This window comes from Thamnophis elegans, chromosome 2 (assembly GCF_009769535.1).
Source record: "Thamnophis elegans isolate rThaEle1 chromosome 2, rThaEle1.pri, whole genome shotgun sequence".
Classification (NCBI taxonomy): Eukaryota; Metazoa; Chordata; class Lepidosauria; order Squamata; family Colubridae; genus Thamnophis; species Thamnophis elegans.
The window spans coordinates 92168856-92176534 of record NC_045542.1 but is presented as its reverse complement, the minus strand read 5'-3'; positions in this window follow the sequence as shown (position 1 = coordinate 92176534).

Sequence of the window (7679 nt, the reverse complement as noted above, 5' to 3'; positions counted from 1 at the left end):
ACCAGAATGGCCAGGCAATCTAACCTTTTCCTCATGACTCTGTCATTGTCCATGATTTAACTATTTTTTCCTACACACACTCAAGCAGAAGAAGAGGAAAGGGTTAGGAAAAACCCTTTAATTTGGGGGGAGGGTGGTGGCTTGCACTAAAGATTGCTAGCAAGGAAAGATTCTTATACTGGCTCCATCTTCACTGGAAAGATGCCAGCTGGATGTGGTCTTTCTTTCTGAGCTGATCTTTTGGCTTGTACAACGCCAACTGCACACCACACCCTTCCAGAACCGTACCGATGTCCTACATTTTTTACAGCTGAGACAGATCGTGCTCACACAGCTACATATACTCAGAGTTGGCCACTAATTTATTAGCCAATTTAAAAAGTTGGATACTGATGCATTAATTCAATGATTTGATTAATACTGGATGATAACTATTAGAATATAAATGCACTTCAGCAGTTACCTATCCAAATAATAATAATAATAATAATAATTCACTCCATTTGGAGAATTATCTTTTTTTTTCTTCCTTTATTTCCATATACATTGATTCACTTATGGATCTGACATAATAAATATTACTATTTAGAAAGCACCCGGTGATTTCCCCCACCCCTATCCCCTTCCCCATAAATCATAACACACTGAAGATCATGTTGAGGTTAGAGATGTGATAAAAGAATAATAATACACCGGTGCTAGAGGTTGACAAATATGAGCAAGTACAGTAATATATGAAACTTCAAGATTTCATTTTCTAAAAACTAGGTCTCTTCATATTTCTGTCTTCCCCACCCCACACTCTTTATTTGAGTCGCAGAATATTATTTATTTATTTTTGTAAAAACGTTTCCTCACAAAGAATATAATGGAACTTATTTAAAAGAGTACACAGGGCTGTGTTAATGCATGGGCCTGATGGGCACTTGCCCATGGGCCCCACGAGCATAGGGGCCCCAAACTACTCTATGTATGTTAACCCTTCAATGCACCTTGTATCATATAAATACAGCAACTGTACGGCTTACTGAGTATTACTGTGTTTTTCAACACCGATTTTGTTGGAAGTGCCAATAAAATAAATATATGTTTCATTTGATCAACCATTCACATTTTTATTCCGGTGAATATTGTCGTAGGGGCCCCAGTACACTGCTTTGCCTTGTGCCCATAATGCTGTTAAGAGGGTCCTGAGAGCACAGTCTCTCCAATAGGAAATCTGCCAAACTTGAAAGCAGAATTGGCATTTTAAGGACCAGAAGGAATCAAAATGGTCAAACACTGAATTCTTCTTGTGCTTAATTCAGTGTTGTAACACAGTCTGCCTTGTAAAGTCTTCAAATAGATTCTGCAACATGAAACCCATTGTTACCTGATTCTGCCTCCCCCCTCATACACACAAAACCAAAGCCCACCAGCTGGGAAAGACAAAGGGAGGACATCCCAGAAATAAATGTTTATATTAAGTATTTCCCCCCTTTTGTATGCCATGAGCTATCTGGCAGCAAGTATATGCCCTATTTGAGTTTTTCTCTTGAGAGACTGTGATTCATTTCCAAATCATGCATTTCTGAATTCCTTTACTGCAGTCTTACAATCTTCTGAAAGTCTGATGAAACATTTTATCCGTTAACATGTGTTCACTTGTCTCTAGAATTAGGCAAAACTATTATTTGTGCAACTGCATTGCTTGCACATAAAACATAAAGAAATAGTAAAACTAAGTAACCTTTTCTCCTGCTACTTTGTAAATTCACGGGCTTTAGATAACTTTAAGTCTATTTTCTGCAAAGATGTTTATCAAAAGTAAACTGTACTGGTTATTAATACATAATGCATAGTGGAGATTATCTGGCATAACTATATACTTTTTGAATAGAACCTTCTGCTTTGCTACTACCTCCAAAATTCCAATTGTTTTTGTACCTGGAGAATATCAAGAAAAATATGTTATGTTACTTCATAAATTATAAAACAAATATATATTATTTTGCACCTTAGACTGATCTGCAATGAAGATCAGTCAATGAAGATTGACAATGAAATTCATTGGAATTCAATTCACTCAACATCACCACTAGTGATGAATTATAAATAAAGGCATCTCTATATTTATACATATTCAGCATATTTAGAAAAGTCAAAACCAGATATTGCATGATAGCAGATACAGCCATGCAATTCAAACAGATACACGGCAAATAAAATGTATGTTAACCACTATTTGGGAGATAGTGATCTGCTTTTTAAAGAAGAGATATTCTTATTACAATTCTTCATAAACTGGAAACAGTAATGTACATATTATAATACTAATACTAAACACTATACTATACTAATACACTACACTACGCTATACTATACTATACTATACATTTCCTGTCTATTTAGAATCAGGTAAACAAGGCAATGCTGAAGAGAAATGGGTGCTTAATTTTATGTCTTTCAAGTCAAAGGCAAAGAGAGTGGATGTTGTTTCTAGAATCTTTTGCCACTGATCTGCCTTCAACTGCCACGTATGTTAAGAAGTTCCCATTGTAATTATCTTGCTGGCTCTGTTATTTGGGGCTCTTTAAGTAATGAAACGGTTGTTTTCTTAAAAAACCTTGAGGCCAGCAGATCTAAGTTTAAACAGCTGCCACGTTGCAAGTATACAGAGAGATGGTTCTACTTTTTAAACTTTTCCAGATGTTTTTGTTTCAGCAGGACAAGTCTCAGCAGCAGCTGCCTCATCTCAATGTCTCTTAACCCAAAAAGGCAAAGCTAATCCACTGTAGAGAGCATTCAGCATTCCTGGGCAAAGCAATATAAGTGTAAGAATGGAAATATGGGCAGATGCCCCCAGTAATCTTCACCAGTTTTCTTGTTTTACTTTGCTTTTTCATTGTGTTTATTCCTATGCATTAAGCAACAGCTTGGCATGCAGAAACACAGCAAAAAGTTTATTTTTCATAGTTTATTTATAAAGTTTATTTTTGCCTCCTCAGGAAAAGTTTAAGTTTTTACATGTTGTTTACTGCTAAAAGAAACAGTGCACACTTTAAAAAAAGAAAACCCTCAAGAGCTATATAAAATGTCTTAATTCATCAGATTTCTTCAGGTTAAACTGAACTCAGGTTAGTGCTACTATGGGAAGCCTCTTTAGATGGGGTCTTTCAAAGCTTCTGAAACATTTCACCTGTTTGCTTGTATTTTTTAAGCAGCTTGCTTTAAAGTGTTGCAGACATATGTGACATTTGCATACCTCTGTGCACAAAAGCATCTTGAAGAATCTAATCTGTGATACTGCACAACCTTCTCAGACATTGGATACTGGTTTCAGGGCTCATTAGTAAATCTAGTCACAAACATTGCATGTCAATATCACAAAACAATAAATGATGAAAATGTGGAAGAAATGATATTGGCTGCTATACATACATGTCAACATTTCCTGGCCCAAAAGATGTCTTGATTAACAGATAACTCATATTTTAACTGATTCTTTGAACCAGTTTCTGTGAATTTTTCAATACCTAACTGAAACTGCTTTCAAATACAATTTTGTTGCATCTGGATATGGAAGAAAAAGGAAATCAAGAAGCTTTCATTTATTTCACAAAGTAGATGAAATACTCATCCTAACAACACAGTAGCATTTCAGGCTTAGCTTTTCTTTGATGTTTTCAATAAAAAGAATACTGTAGAGGCTTTTCCAACTTATGCGTATCTAAGCTTCAATAAGCTTACTGGGACATTTCTCCAAGATAGTTATATAAGATGCAGTTTTAATTCATTTGACAGATTGTTATCCTGTTTTTCATCAGGAACTCAAGGTAGCATAAATAGTGCTCCCTCTTTCCATTGTTCCCCATAACAACAATCTAATAATGTAAATTGAGCTTAGAAAGTACAGATAATCCTCTATGTACAACCAGTCATTTACTTACAATGGCATTGAAATAAGTGACTTATGACTGTTTTTTAAACTTATGACTGTTGTAAAATCCTCATGGTCAAATGATTAAAATTTGGACAACTGGCTCATATTTATGGTGGTGGCAGTGTCCTGGGGTGACTTTCTGACAAGCAAAGCCAATGGGGAAGCCAGATTCACTTATCCTATTGTCTTCCCCATCTTTCATTGTAAAGTATTGCTGTTATTTATTGTTTTAATGTTTTATTGATTTGTAATGTTTTCAAGACAGACCTCTTGGTGAGATGGGTGGCAAACACATCAGACAGATATAGATAGATAGATAGATAGATAGATAGATAGATAGATAGATAGATAGATAGATAGATAGATAGAAAGACAGACAGACAGACAGATAGACAGACTATATTGCCAAAAGTATTCACTCACAACTGATTCTGATTATGTGGATAGGTGAGCGAATACTTTTGGCAATATAGTGTAGATAGATAGATAGATAGATAGATAGATAGACAGACAGACAGACAGACAGACAGACAGACAGACAGACAATAGATATCAATAGTACTTAGACTTCTATACCGCTTCACAGTGCTTTTACAGCCACTCTAAGGGGTTTACAGAGTCAGCATGTTGCCCGCAACAACCTGGGTCCTTATTTTACCCACCTCAGAAGGATGGAAGGCTGAGTCAACCTTGAGCCTGGTGAGATTTGAACTGTCAAATTGCAGGCAGCAGAAGTAGCTTACAGTACTGCATTCTAACACTGAGCCACCAAGGCTGTAGATAGATAGATGATAGGTAGATGATAGACAGGCAGAAAATAGACAGACAGATAATAGACAGACAGATAGATTATAGGCTTCATGTACTCGGATCCCTTGCTTTAAATCTTGTCACCTAGGAAGACTTGGAACCCTGCCTTTTCCATTGCAGACCCAGCCTATAGTATACCTTCCTCCCAAGATCTGGCAAGCGCCTGCCTCTTAGCCTTCCAGAAAAAAGCTGGTTCTTCCTTCAAGCCTTGGATAAAATGAGGCGGGAGAGCAGTAATTACAATCATTGATGGTTGAATGCTATTTTGGGTGCCAGGATTTCTTTTAGGAACATTGGGGTTTTCGTGTTTGTGTGTATGTCTCTTGTTTTTAATTATTGTTTTGTGAACTATCTAGAATTGTGACACCTAAAATGGGTGGCTATGCAATTCTGTAAAACAAAACAAAAGAAAATGTTGTTAATCACCCAGAACTGCCTCTGCAAAATGGGCTGACATATAAATGAATCTCCTCAACAAATAAAAATAAACAAGAGAGCTAACGATACTGTTTGTCACCCTTTTTCACCCACCATTTATAATATAAATTAGCTGATGACCCAGCATTGCCCGGGTATTTATAGACATCGAAGTGTTTGTCTGACAGGGAGCCATTGAGAAGGGCCTTTCGTCTCCCTACTCCCATGCCCATCATCCCTGCCCTCTCCCTTCCCCCTCCCATGTGCTCCTCTTTCCTGCCCTGTCTACGATCTTGGCACATTGTCCCAAATCCATCAGGTGCTTCCCCATTGGTCCACTGGAGGGTGAACGTCATGGCTGGCTTTCTAAAGGAAGCTGCAAAGGAACTGACATCACAAACAATTGCCACTCTAGGATGCCACATTCACTCCGTTCCAGAGTTATGCTGGAACACACAGGCACAGACACACAGACACACACCAGGGGTGTCTCCCCACCAGTATTTGTTTCCAGAGTGTGGAACTGTGTACCAAGTTTGGTTGAAATTGCTCGAGGTGCTCCAGAGTTATGCTGCAACATATATACATACATACAGCCTTTTTTAAAGTTAAAAAGAAAGAAAGAAAGAAAGAAAGAAAGAAAGAAAGAAAGAAAGAAAGATTGTGAAGCTGTCCCACTTCTTGTAGTTGTAACTTGTATTTTATTATAATTTTACTGTATTTTTAATATATTTGTTCATATATTTATGTTCATTTTGATGTTGTAAGCCACTCAGAATCGTCTTGTGTTGAGATGAGCAGCAAAAAAATGGAATAAACCAACAACCAAATAAAATTACTATCTAACTTTATATTGTAATGATGCATTACCACCATAGTCAGATCAGCTCAATTACTGCAAATAAACTATTCTAATTCTGATAGTTCTGTCTACAATATTTCCTGGTTTCTTAGCTTTTCATGCTGTCAGTGTAATATAGAAAAGTCTTTGAGACGAAGCAAGCTACAATATGACATAGTAGGCAACATCCCACTGAAAATTTCCTGATATTTCTAAAAGTAGAAATACTAAGAAGAGATAGCTTATTAATTAGAAAAGCTTCTTTGGTATTCAGGAAGAAAGCATGGAGATAACACAGAATAATTGTTGTATGTTAAAACTTCTAAATTACAATTACTAATAAAAAAGTGGATTGGATTAGATTAGAATAGAATAGATTAGTTGTTCCCCAGACCCTTTCCACTATCCAAAATATGATTAGTTTAAGACTACTGAAACAAATGAGTTTAAATTGTATTTTATATTGCTGCTGTGGTAGCTAATACTCTTCTTGTCTATGCACCTCAGATAGATTCACACAAAGATTCATATTCCAAGGACGGAAGGAATTTAATCCAAAGACCTGCTGCCACAAATCATAGCCCTTGTCAAGTGCCCTTTCTTTATACTTTTTATTCAGATACCACAGCCTGAGCCCGTCATAGGTGGTTTCTAGACAGGAATTCCAAAATATGCACCAAAATGGTATCAAGATTCAGGGCAATCGGAATATTAGGGGTGTCCTGGTCTTACCATGGGGTTAATATGGAGTAGCATCTCCACTCAATTTGTAGCGCTCTGGTGCATACTTGTGTCAAAATATCAAAGGAACTTTGTATCATGGGGATTATTATTTGGATAATAGGCCTGCACCAAGAGAAGAAAGAAATTCTACCCAAGGCTTAGGGGAGAAAATAGAAATCAAAAGCTCTGTCATGCTGCATCTATGAATATATATCTGGGGGTGTGAAAAGGAGTGATTTTGATACTGGAAAAGAACTTGGAGGAATAGTCAAAAGATATTTTGTCTATTGATGAAAAACCTACGCCACTAACTTGTGTAGCACAGCAATTTCTATAAACTGAATTCGTGACAATGTTGTACTTTGATTTTCCAATCAAATAAACTTCTCCAATCAAAATAAATCTTATTTTGCTGCTCCAAAAGTAAAATAGAGGTAGTTTTATATAACATATCGTAGATGTTTACAAAGGCAAACACAGGTTGCTTGTTTCATCTAGGAACTGATTATAGCAGTTAGACTTATATACCGCTTCATAGGGCTTTCAGACCTCTCTAAGCGGTTTACAGAGTCAGCAAATCGCCCCCACAATCTGGGTCCTCATTTCACCCACCTCGGAAGGATGGAAGGCTGAGTCAACCTTGAGCCGGTGAGATTTGAACCGCTGAACTGCAGCTAACAGTCAGCTGAAGTGGCCTGCAGTACTGCACCCTAACCACTGCACCACCTCGACTCTTGGTCGAGATAGATTATGATAGTAACTGCAGCTATTCTTTATTTGAATAAGTTCTTAATCTGTTGTAATGACAATCACAGTTTTTTTGCGGTACTTTAAAGCGTGACACATTTATTATTGGATTTATTATTGCAACTAAATTAATGGCATAGTAAATGCTACTCTTTCAACAAGACTCTCCTATCTATCTATCTATCTATCTATCTATCTATCTATCTATCTATCTCTATC